The following is a 14,237-nucleotide window of genomic DNA, read 5'->3' on the forward strand; positions in this document are numbered from 1 at the left end:
CAACAATGAATTTTGCTATGAACATAGCCTGCCGACATGAACAATGTTGAACAGTAATGGCCGACAAACTATAGTGACCGCCAAAACAGTGATGAACAGTGTTGTATTTGGGACCAGTATGAACAGTGCTCGCTGTATTTGGGCTTTTCTGACTCGCTGTATTTGGGCTTTTTAGACTTCAATCTTCACCAAGATCATAAGGGTCTTGGGCTTCTTGGTAAATAGGCTGCACTTAGGCTGTTGAAGAGGAGAACAAAGCTGGGCTTTGTTCTCCTTGGTCCTCAATCTTCTGCAAAGGTCTTTAAGGTCTTCATTACATTGGACTTGAACCATGGCTGCTGTAATTTTTGTCTGTAAATGTGATCTATTTGCCAGGAATTGGCTTTGAGTTGTGAAGGATGGAAATTCTCTCTGTATTGAGGAAAGTATTTTTTGAATGTTGAATTTGTCCCACCAACGGACATATATGTTTCTTTTGCAAATTCCTTGGTCAATGGCATAGTCCCATTTGAAGAGCCAGGGGATTTTATATTTCTTTGCCATATGGAGCAAGGAAGGAAATTGACTTTTTGCTTCATTAACTCTGTAGGCCATAGAGAACTGCTTTAATGCATCTACAAGCTCTGGGGGTAAAATCTCAGGAGTAATTCCGTGACTTTGCAACCATCTATTGAACCATATAGGGAGCTGACTGTTGAAGTTGTTATCAAAACATAGATACTAGGAGTGACTGTTATTATTATTTTAATAAAGAAGTACTTTTGACCATGCTTCAATGCAATCATAGTAGCTGTATTGAACTTGGTGGCCCTGTAGGACTTTGAGATTAGATGGGTAACCCCATTCTTTTGTTGAAATAATCTTTGTGATATACATTTTATCAAAGAATATTTTTTTCTGTTCCGAATCAAATTTGTCTGGGACAAAGTCTTTGGTAATTGATGTTGTTTGGAGTAAAATGTCTCTGTAAAAATTGATGGATTTAGATGGGTGAAATTGAATGAAATTCCATTTAGGAGGGAAATAATTCTTTACAAGATCCAAAGGATTCCTGAGGTGACGCTGGTCATGATCTACAAAAAACAGGTTTTCTGTATAGGTTTTTTGGACAAACCTAGATCTATTGGTATGGGTAATTGGCTGGTTGATATATAATTTTTGCTGCTGTATGAGTTTTGAAGAGTTCTGTTAGGTAGGAGTAATGGTTGCTATAGGACATTCTACCAACTAGTAAGAGTCCGGGTGACTTGGAGATGCTAAAGTTGATGAGAAAGTAGGTCTTGGAGAACCAAGAACCTGGAACTTGTTCAACATGTTAATCGGTGAACATATGTCGTAAGGGTTTACATTTCCTGGGCTCAAGACTAGAAGATGACTTAGTTGGGATTTGATGGAAGGTGTTTTATTTTTGTTTTTACTTGATTGTGGCTTTTCAGCCATTTTTTCCCTGCAAAAAATCATGAGTGAGGAAATCAGGTATAGAATTTTGGGCTTGGTGGGAAAAATACTTAACTGAAGCAAATCCTAATGAAATAAAATATATAGTTCAGAAAGATGAAGAAGGAATCCCAATTTATGCTGAAGCGCATAACAGAGGAATCCCTGATGGAATTAATGTTTTAATTTACACCATAATGAAACATTTTATAAGAATCCCTAGTAATGTTACATCTAGAATTCATGACCAACTAAGTAATCTTAGGTGTCCAACCTTAAGTGATTTTAGATGGTATAATGATGTTTTTATGTCAAGAGTAATGTTAAGAGATGATTGTAAAAATGCTTTCTGGAAAGAGAAATTTATCAATGGTCTACCCAATTTATTTGCCCATAAAATTCGTGAAGAATTAAGTAATAAAACTGGAATTATAAAATACGATAATCTCACCTACGGAGACATCTTAAGTACAATAAGTAAAATAGGATTAAAAATGTGTATAGATATGAAGATAAATAAAAACTTGAACAAAGAAAAACGAGAAGCAAAATATGAGATGGGAAATTTTGTGAACAATATGGTTTACCTCCTATACCACCCTCTAGAAGAAAACATAAGGATAAATACGTAAAAGCTAGAAACCTTACAAAAAGAGTTATAGAAAAAACAAAAACTTTGGACCAAATGAATATTACAAGAAAAATAAAACAGCAAGAAAATATTACAAAAAACCTAAAAACGAAAAATATGACAAAAAGAAAGTAAAATGCTGCAAATGTGGAAAGACAGGTCATTACAAAAATGAGTGCAAAGTAAAAGATAAAATCAACCAATTAAAAATTTCCAACACAATGAAAGAAAACTTGTATAAAATCCTAGAACTCAGAAATTCAGATTTCGATGAGAATGAGGACGAAATTTTTAACACCTCAACAGATTATGAGTTAAGTAAAAATTCTAGTAATTCAGAAATAGAACTAGGTTGTAAAGATTCATGTTGTAAAACAAAACTTAAGATAAATGTGTAACATCCCTGCTCCAAGTGGTATGATATTGTCCGCTTTGGGCCAAGCCCGCACGGTTTTAATATTGGGTTTACCCCCAAAAGGCCTCATACCATTTAGAAAGTAAATTTCATATAAACACATCATCTTTTCCATACCCAAGCAATGTGGGACGTCACAATTACCCCCTTTAGGACCCAGCGTCCTCATTGGCGACCCTCACGGGGCTTGTGCACGCTCTCCCCATCTCAGGCTGGGCTATGGCTCTGATACCATATATAACATCCCTGCTCCAAGTGGTATGATATTGTCCGTTTTTGGCCAAGCCTGCACGGTTTTATTATTAGGTTTACCCCCAAAAGGCCTCATACCATTTAGAGAGAGTAAATTTCATATAAACACATCATCTTTTCCATACCCAGGCAATGTAGGACGTCACAAAATGTATTAACTAAACATGAGGAAATGCTAATCGATTTAATTGAAGGAATAGAAGACCCAGAAACTAAAGCCAAATACCTTAAAAAATTCAGGAGTAATTTAATAAAAAAATGAAGGCAAAAATGGACCAACAAAAATTACAGAACCACAAATTAGTATTGATAAAATCCTCAACAGATTTAAATAAAAACAAAGAGAAGTAACCATCCAAGACTTACAAAATGAAGTAAATCAAATCAAAATAGAAATAAAAGATTTAAAAGCCAAAAACAAAGAGTTAGAACAAGAAGTAATGATTTTAAAGATTAATAAAAAAATTTATGAACAAAGTCAATCTGAAAGTGAACAAGACTCAGAAGACGAGAAATCTACAAAATCTTCAACTAAAAGTTTAATCTTCAAAGAAACTACATATGAAAAATACTTAAACATAATTGATAGAATCCTTTTTAAAAAATGGAACTCTAGAGTAACAATCATTACTAACAATGAGTTCAAGTTTGAAGTTATAGCTTTGGTAGATTCAGGTGTAGATTTAAACTGTATCCAATAAGGAATGATACCTACTAAATATTATTCAAAAACTACAGAACATTTATCATCAACCAATAGCAGTAAAATGCAGATAGATTACAAGTTGCCTAAAGCACGTGTCTGTCAAGATAATGTTTGTTTCAAAACTTCATTTGTCTTAATAAAAAACATGTCTGATTCAAGGGTCATACTAGGAAATCCCTTTCTCTATCTTTTGTATCCTTTTACAATAGATCACAAAGGAATTGCCACAGAAGTTTTAGGAGAGAAAGTGAAATTTAAATTCTTTAAGAAACCCAATGCTAAAGACCTTGCTATGTTAAAAGATGTTTCAATTTTTACAACAATTAACATTTTACAGAATAAGAGTAAGCATTTGAATTCCCTAAAAGAAGAAATTAAAAACAAAAAAATTAAAGAACAGCTACCAAGTGATATCCTCTTACAGAAAATTGAAAGATTTAAAGAGAAAATACAAAAGGAAGTTTGTTCTGATCTCCCCAATGCCTTTTGGCATAGGAAAAAACATATTGTAAAGCTTCCTTATGTAAAAGACTTCAGTGAAAGAAATATTCCTAGTAAAGCTAGACCCACCCAAATGAATCAAGACTTAATGGAACTTTGTAAAACCGAAATTAAAGAATTGCTTAACAAAGGAATAATTAAAAAAAGCAAGTCCTCCTGGTCTTGTTCAGCCTTTTACATATAGAAAAATGCAGAATTAGAAAGAGGAGCTCCAAGATTAGTAATAAATTACAAACTCCTTAATAAAGTTTTACAGTGGATAAGATATCATATTCCAAATAAAAAAGACCTGATAAACAGAATAGGTCAAGCCAATGCTTTTTCAAAATTTTATATGAAGAGTGGATTTTGGCAGATCTAAATCCATGAACAAGATAGATACAAAAAGCATTTGTTACACCATTTGGCCATTATGAATGGAATGTCATGCCCTTCGGGTTAAAAAATGCCCCAAGTGAATTTCAAAACATCATGAATGAAATCTTTGACCTTATAGCACATTTCTCAATTGTTTATATTGATGATGTCCTCATCTTTTCAAAGTCCATTGATGAACACTAGAAACATCTTCATTCATTCCTTAGTATCATCAAAGTTAGTGGTTTAGTTGTTTCAGCTACAAAAATCAACTTGTTTCAAACAAAAATCAGATTTCTAAGATTCAACATCAATCAAGGAATGGTTAAACCCATTGATCGGGCCATTCAATTTGCAGACAAATTTCCTGATGTCATCCTTGATAAAAACCAGCTTCAAAGGTTCTTAGGGTCTTTAAATTATGTTGCTAATTTTTATCAAAATCTTAGAAAACATTGTAAACCATTGTATGATCGTCTTAAAAGTAACCCTCCATCTTGGATTGATCTTCATACTTCAATTGTTCAAAAAGTCAAGAAATATGTCAAGACTTTGCCTTGTCTTGGCATTCCTGAAGTAAAAGTTTTCAAAATTGTAGAAACAGACGCCTCCAACATTGGATATAGGGTTATTCTCAAGCAGAAAATCTCTCCAAATTCTCTTAAACAAATTGTTTGTTTCCATTCAGGAATTTGGAATTCAGCACAAAGTAATTATAGTACTATTAAAAAAGAGATTTTATCTATAGTACTATGCATTTCAAAGTTTCAAAGTGATTTGTTAAACCAAAAATTCTTAATTCAAGTTGATTGCAAAAGTGCAAAACATGTTTTAGAAAAAGATGTTCAGAATATACCAAGTAAACAGATTTTCGCCGGATGGCAATCAATTTTAAATATCTTTGATTTTGAAATTGAATACAACAAAGGAGATCAAAATTCTATACCTGATTTCCTCACTCGTGAATTTTTGCAAGGAAAAGATGGCTGAAAAGCCACAATCAAGTAAAAACAAAAATAAAACACTCATTTCTCTTTTCCCTCTCTGCTTATCAGTAAAATCCCAGAATATGTATATCAAAGTTTCATCCATGTATTACAAACTGTTTCATTCAATGAAAGCTTCTTCAAGCTAATTTTTACAGCATCATATTTTCGTAAGTTCTTATTTTCATTATGTATATTCTTGAATTTATAATTCCAATTGAAGTATCTTCAACATTTCATATTCATATTTGTGTTTATAGTGTATCCTTCTAGATATTCTGTTCATATTCAGCCTAGAATCTTACAAGCAGTCTCTGTTTAAATTCATCACTATGTCTTTAATTTTTCTGCTTATGTCAACTCATTCTACGAGTCTCCTTTTAGTATTGGAGCCCCCTTTTGGGATCAGATCCATGTTTGTTTGATCTGTTCATCTTGATATCCATTCATATATTTGTTAATTTCAGAAAACAGAATTGTAAAACGAGTATATTTTCAGATGTTATCTTTAGCAAAATCTTTGAGTTCTATGGGATGTACGCTTTGTGCCGTCAATGTGCCGTCAGCGCAGTCAAGCCGAGTAGGCTTGTAAGTCAGGAGGACACACAGTAGGACACACAAATAGCTATTCTAGAACACTTAAAGACTCGTTAAAGAGAAGCATTTGGAAGTAGAGAGTCTACAATTTTGTTGTCATGTCCTTAACAAATATTTTGAATAATGTCTAGATTGTTTAGATCTACTTCTTCTATGAGCTCTAGATCTAGTTTACCTTCTTCACCTGATATAGTTAATGAAGAAGAATATAACATTCCTGAAGCGAATATAAATTCACATGATTGAAACATACCCAAGGTCCCAACCAAAGAAATTTATAAATCAAGTTTTTCACCATTGTCTTTTAGTAATGATTACAGCGTAAAAACAGTTGAACAAGTCTATGCTTTAAATAAACATCATGATACATGCAATTACTTTCTAAAGAAGTAATTAAAAAACTTAGAGAAAAGAAAATGAATTTCCTTCACGTAGGACTAATCCAAGTTGCTGTCAAACCCCTAGTCCATCTAGGAATTAATGCCTCTGTACTTTTGTGTTTAAGAGATGCAAGACATAAAGATTACAGCACTAGCATGTTAGGAGTCGTTGAATCTAATCTTCATAAAGAACCAATTCATTTTGACTATTTCTCTGACTTCACCTTAAGTTTAAGTGATGTACAGATCTTAAATGCTTTAACTTTGAACATTAAAACAGCAGGTTATGATATGTTAGAAGGAGGCCAACCTTTAACATTAATTTACAGATTTTATTATAAGTCAATGAAAACAAATCTTAAGGTTCATGCTCTTGTTAAAAGTCCCAAAGATAAAACTCTACTAATACAGACACATTCTTGTGACGCAAATATTAGAGTACCAAAATCAGTAGTTTGGTCTGAAGTAGAACTCCCATCAGAATAGCTATTAGAAAATTAAAACATTTCAACAAAAACAGAAAATAGAGCCACCACAAAAAAAAAAAAAGGTTTTATTGACATGGTTATTTGGGGCATTTTTGGCCAAAAAAAGTCCTTATTGATTTCGCAATGCTTGATTAGGGGCACTTGGGACACGTCGATTTTTATGGCGACTAGAATTTAAGTTTGAGACTTTTTTTACTAAAAAACGCCTCGAAAAGGGGACGTTTGGAACAAAGCGCCCCCTTTTTTAAAAGTTAGAATGAGGGCGCTTCCTAGGCAAGCGCCCTTTTTTTAGAATGAGGGCGATTAGGTGGGGAAGCACCTCCTTTCATAAAAGGGGGCGTTTGCGTGTAAAGTGCCCCTATTTCTATATGGGAGCGCTTCTACACCACGATGCACCTCCAATAATTAATATATGGAGAAAATGTTTTCCCCATGCAATCCATATATATTTTTTATTTTCTCCTGATATACAATACGCAATACAATATTGTATTGCGTATTTTCTCCATAAATATTGGATTAATCCATAAATATTTTCTCCATTCATCAATCTCATACAATCTTATACATATCTCACAATACATATCTAATCCATATATACAATCTCATATCTCATATGACATCTAAATCCAAAATGATGATATCATAAACACAAAGTGTACCACATCTTAAAGAGTTAACAAAAATTGTACCACACATATGAAATAAAATATCCAAAACAATATCATAAACATAAAGTGTACCTCCTCTTAAAAGAGTTTACAAAAAATTGTGTATTGCATATGAAATAAAATATATCAACGGGTTCGCTTAGCATTTGGCGTCAAATGTTTACCCAACCTAACAGGTCAAGTATACGTATGTCACTTAACGATTACCTGCAAATGATAAAACCAAAAAAAAATATTAAACTACAAACCTATATCTAACTATTTTGAAAGTGCAAACCTATATATAACTAGATTATATTACAAGTGACAAAGATATGAAGATCTACACATACTTTGTGATGATCCACAACGGTCGCCTTTTGCATCAGCTACATCCTCATCTTCATTTGTTAATCCATTCTCACCTATATATAAATAAATGCAAATGTATATTATGCAATCATATATATGTTCTTAAGTCAACTACAGTGTGGAAGTAACATTTTTAATCATAAAAATGTAAATATAACTAATATAATGTAATTAAGGTTAATTAATTACCCGGTCAACTAGCAATTGATGATCTTGCTCTCACAACATCGGGACACTCGGTGTCATGTGGAGTACACATGTTTACGTTGCTCGTTCCTTGGGTCACAAAATAATTTTTCATAAATTTCTGGACGTCGACATAGGCAGATGTTAACACGGCAATCTGTTTGTTTTGGTTGGAAATCTGTTGGTCTTGTTCATTTATACGCCCAAGTAGTGTAGGGACTTGTGCATCTGAGGCCGATGATTTATTTGCATGTGTGCTGCCTTTAACTGGTAGATACCTAGGTCCCATTCCTCATATTCGGCCAGTGTATTCTGCCTTCTCCATGACCTTAGCATAAGAGTCGTCAGGTGCCCAATTTATTGATCTTTGTGTCAAGCTTGAGCTTACTGCAGTAACCTGTGAACTCATAGCCCTCATCTTCTCCTATATTTATATAGAATATGGAAAAGTGTTACACACCAACTAATCGACTCATAAAGACTTACCATATTACAGTGTTTTTGAAAAAATAAACACATGCATACACAAATTAAATCTACAAGTTAATCACGTACAACTTTGTCCTCAATGTCTGTATTGAGGAAACTGCCATCCTTTCTCGTATGGGTTACATCGTAAACGACCTCCCTCTTAGGTGTTTTCCCTTTTTTCCTCTTAAAAAAAAAAACATAAAATTTATTAGTGTTGCTGATATATGTACTAATACAATTATATATATTGAAAATAACATACAATCTCGTGTGCAATATACGCAAAGCTCCTCGAGCCAGCCAAGTGTGGCATATTGTACTTGTCTCGTATTTCCTTGCTCTTTTTAGCCATATCCTACATAAATTACATTATGGTTATGTTAGTCTTCATACGATTGCATCAATATGGTAAATGGCTCAAACAAGACATACCTTATTCTTCTGAGTCATCCATATGCTGAAGGCGCTTTCCAATTCCACTAGTTCAAATTTTGTTTTCTTTCAATACTTCCATCACATAATATAGATTGAGAATTGTGGCTTATTGATTATCTATATACACTTCTGATGTAATTACGTTTATTTAATGGGAATATTTGCAAAATATTAAATGACTTAATTAACATGGGCAAACATAGGTAGTTTAGGTTATAGTTGTCAGTCTGAGGGGAACAACATAAATACAAGGTTTGATTGCCAACACCTTTTACAGGGTGCTTTTTGCTTTTTGGTTGTGATGTGGCATAAGGGGCGAAAGTAGTTTTGAGTGATTTGTGTAATGCCACATACTAGACTCGCATGCATCCCACTACTATCCCTGATGCCAACAAAACAACCCAACACTTGTATCATTACAGTAATCCAACAAAACAACCTAACTCTTTAGAATCGTCTAATCCATCTCTTTTCAATACTATAACGAGAACATATAATCTTCACATAATTAAACACAATTACACAACCCAGAAATCCAACAAAATAGAGAAAACTTTAGAATCGAGTAATATCATTCGATGAACATTAAGGAACCTTGATATATGACCAGAAAGGACATGCTTTGAGCAGAGTGTTTCTATACTAAGTTCAAAGTGTCAGCACTTTCCATACCCCCCAGCTTACCCAAACAGCCACTTGCCATATAATCTGGCAATGCAAACTATTCTTCAAGCTCAGCCCAAAAAATAAATTTGAAGCTTAGCCCATGTGGTCTCCACGTAAGAGGGATCACTTATCACTATTCACACTTATTTTTCTAAAAGAAATCAACATCAAAACATTATCATTTTTTTTTTTTACTTCTTATATCACATCATTAACTTTTTATTATTATTCAAATAAAAAATCACTACAAAACAAAACTTTTTTACCTTTCAATACAAAAAATTTAATATTTTATACCAAATCAATCTCTGTCGGTTACATGCAGTAACAAAGGGGGAGGGGAAGAATAGTGTTTAACAAACAGGTTATGTTCCCAAAAAAAATAGTCATCTCGATCGTATCACTTGGAGGGAGAGGGCGTATGCCGTTTTTCCCACCCTGCCAACATAATAACACATTCACTCTCATAAGAGTCAAGAACATCTTTAATAGTCTTATCAAATTTTATTAGCTAAAATAGCCAAAAAGAAATTTTATTAGCTAATATCAAATTTTCTATACTTTAGCTATCAACTTTTTTAAAGCTTTCACAGCTACCTTACAAATTTTAGCTATCCACTTTCATTATTATATTTAAATAGTATTTTTTTTAAAATATTTTTATTCTTTCTCTAAACTTTTCTTTTTCCTTAACGGTCATTTTTAAATATTTTTCTTATTCTAACGTTCATATTTTTTTAAAAAATATATATATATATTTTCTTAACGGTCGTATTTTTGAATATTTGTCTTATCTTAACAATCATATGACTAGGTGTCTAGATGGGTGTTTGCACGCGTCGGGTTTGGACTTTTGTCTGCGTCCGCAACTCTTGATGTGTGACACTCTTGAAAATGCAAAAAGACTTCACAAGCAAGAGGAAGCTTGGTCAATATGAAGAGGCTCCAAGTGAGACGAAGATTATTATGAGTGCACTTGTGACGTGAGTGTTGAGTCTCACATTGAAAAATTATAAAGAAAAAGAGTATATTAATGTACCCAAGCACATTAGGTTAAGCTTTTGGGCTAGAGTAGTGTTCGACTATGTATATTGATGTACTCTTGGTAAAAACTCTATAATTGCTTTATCTCCCAACAAATGAAAACCATAAGAAAGGAAAAGATGGGACTTCTATCTTAGGCTGATCAAAAGCCAGCCATAGCATAGCCGTAAGACTATATGTAGGAAAGCATGAGCTCATGCAGCAGCATAAAACAAGGAACCAGAGCTTGAGAGTTAGCCATGTTGTCTTGAGAAGCACATGAGATGTCGTGAGAAGCATCATGAGGTATAGCTTTAACATCCACTTCTCCATGCCAATAACATGACAACTATTACATATGATGGTCATGGACAAACTGATGAAAATATTATCTTGACCGTTCTAGATCCTGAAATCCTATGATCCAATATGTGGTATTTTCGCGTTGTGGTTATCTGTGTGGATGTTTGTAGTTTGACTTACATCGACGGTGGCTTTTGGCTGATGTTGGTGGGTCATCCAGAGAGTGGTTGGCTGATGTTGTTTGGGTATTTCTTTTTTAAGAGAATAGGAGCTAGAAAAGGGTTTTTAACGATGAGTGAAAGAGAAATAGGACCTAATCCGGTGTTTTCATCTATCTTCTCTTTGGTGTTCTATGCTTAATTAATTAGTTGTCACTCTCTTATAGAGGGCACAAAAGACTTGGCTTGTCCTAAGTCCTTATATAAGTTATTTTCTTGCTTCCTATTCTTTATAGCAAGGACCTCATTTAGCTTGTCCAATTTGAACGAATTGTTCAAATTTGAAGAAAAATAAGTCATCACCTCTCAATGATAAAATAAAAATTTGCAGCAAACATAGACATATAACATCATGTTAGTATTTTTGTTGGCTCAATTCAGTTCCAAAATGTAGAGGCTACTGTTCACAGGCTCAAACACTGATATAAAATGCTCAGAATGAAATCTCCACCTTTCATAATGTTAATTCATGTGTCATGAACATCCCTGCAAAGTTTTAGCTCAATTGGACCACAAATACCCATCGATCGAACATGTTGATCAAGGACCGATGGAATTTTCAGATTGCTGATGATTGCTGATTTTCACCCTTTGTAGTCCCTGTCTGGACAGGCCCTCCCCCTGTCTGGACAGCAGTTCTAGAAACACTGTTTTTCCTCCGAAGGCCCTGTCCAAACAGCCCATTAACCTGTCCGAACACCTCGTACCTAAAATGCTCAAAAACGTGTTTTTTGTGGGCCCAAGTCTAGGGTTTGATGTACTGATATATATATATATATATAGAAGTGAGAGGCACGAATTTTTAGACTGTGCTTGAGTGATTATTTTATTGTGAGCCAAATTGATTCCTCTTAGAGGATTTTTGTTAGTTTTGATTGTGTACTTAATTCAAATCTATCGAAAGGGTTCGATAAAGGAGAATCACATTGAAGAAGATTGTTAGCGAGGAGACAAGTTGGAGGCTTATCAATCTTATAGAGCCAAGGTCTGACAAAGGGTTGTAAGTGTTCCTAGTGTCTGTAATCTCTGGATAATCTTTTGATAGTGATTTCCTAGGTGTGGCTACCCCGGAGAGGTTTTACTTTTAGAACGTTTTCTAAAAGGTTTCCTCTTCGTCACCAAAATCTTTGTATTTGATTTTACTTGTTTTTGGTGATTGTTTGCTTAGATTTAAATATCCATTAATTCCGCATAAAATTGTTATATTTAATTTGTTAAGTGTTTTTCAATTGGTATCAAAGCTAGTTCACTCCATGAAGGATTAAATTCCTGAGTGTGATCTTTGTTTCTTGTTTAAGATATCTCAAACCCTTAACACTGTGCCTAATTTTAATGAATCAAATTATGGCTATTGGAAGTCCCGTATGAGATTTTTCCTAAAATCTATAGATGTTTGGCATGTCATTGAATCTGGATTTAAAGCTCTAGATAAGCCGACAGCCGAATGGTCTAATGTTGAAAAACAAACTCGTATGGCAAATGACAAAGCTATGAATGCTCTATGCTTGGCAATTTCACAAACTGAGTTATCCAGAATTTCGAATTGTGATAGTGCCAATGATGCATGGGAGATCCTAGAAACTATGTATGAAGGAACCACTACAAAAAACAGGAAGTTTTCTGACTTGTCTACAATGCCATAATTTCTGCCACGTCAATAAATAGTGACATGTCAATTTATGCCACGTCAATAAAAAATTTACTGACGTGTTGATGTTGCCACATCACTATTTAGTGATGTGGTAATATCAACACGTCAGAAAAATTTGACGTGGTAGATACTACCACGTTGCTAAATTAATTTTCATTTTTGGTATTTTATAATTCTATACATTACTGACCTTGCAATTTTTAACACGTCAGAAATTACTGACGTGTTAAAAATTGCAAGGTCAGTAATGTATAGAATTATAAAATACCAAAAATGAAAATTAATTTATCAGAAATTACTGACGTGTCAAACTAACACGTCAAGAATTTTTGACGTGTCAAACTGACACATCAAGAATTTTTGACGTGTCAAACTAACACGTCAATAATTTTTTGACGTGTGAAATTAGTAGGTCAAAATTTTCTGACTTACCAATTTCACTGGTTAGAATTTATTGACATGTAAAACTGCCACGTCAAAACTTATTGACGTGGCGTTTTTTCATAAGTCAGTAATTAAAATATATATATATATATATATATATATATATATATATATATATTATATATTCAATTTTTTAAGCCTATTATTAACGTGCCACAGGTAGCACGTCAAAAATTATTGACGTGCCACATGAAACCTGCATTGGGAAGTGGAGCGCCATCAGAACCTACCCGACGTCCCATCCCCTGCAGGCTGCAGCGCCATCATATCATGCATGCACCTTTCTTCTTGCCTTTGTAATTTTTTTCCTCTCCCTCATTTTTTTCTAATTTTCTCCCGCCTAGTGTGCTCTATCACTTCCTCTCCCTCTCTCTTTTAAATGTATTCATTTTTTTTTTTACTCTCCCTCCCTTTTTCTAATTCTCTCCCGCCCAAGCATGGTGAGCTAGTTCTTTTTTTTTTCTTTCTTTTCTCCCTCTGCGCAGCTCTATCTCTTCCTCTCCCTCTCTCTTTTTTTCTTTCTTTTCTCCCCACCTGCGCAAGTCAGTCTTTCTTTTCTCTTTTTTTCTTTCTTTTCTACTGGGTTTGGGATTTTGATTTTTTTTTTTTTCTCTTACTGGGTTAGGGATTTTTTTTGCTCTTTGATTTTGATTGGATTTCCAATTTTTGGTTTGATTCTGGGTCGGTTTTTTTATCTGCAGACAGTGAGCTGGGTTCTGGTGCTTTTACTATATGTAGTTCCAATTTTTTGACAAAATTTTTACCAAGAAGGAAATTGTCGTAGAGAGAGAAATGGAAGTGAAAGAGGGAGATGCAGAGATCTAGAGTTTGGAAGAGGAAGTGAAAGAGAAGCAGGGGACCGTAGAGATCGAGAGAAAGAGACAGTGAAATTGCCTGGCCATGGAGAAACGAAGAGAGAGAGAGAGAGAGAGAAAGAGATGATGGTGAAAAAAATTATATATATATATATATATATATTGAAAAATAATTTAAATTAATAAATTTTTAATTGAAAAAAAAAATTCTCAAAAAAATTTCAAGAAAGAAAAATTATTATTTTTTAATAAT

This window comes from Corylus avellana, chromosome ca9 (assembly GCF_901000735.1).
Source record: "Corylus avellana chromosome ca9, CavTom2PMs-1.0".
NCBI lineage: Eukaryota > Viridiplantae > Streptophyta > Magnoliopsida > Fagales > Betulaceae > Corylus > Corylus avellana.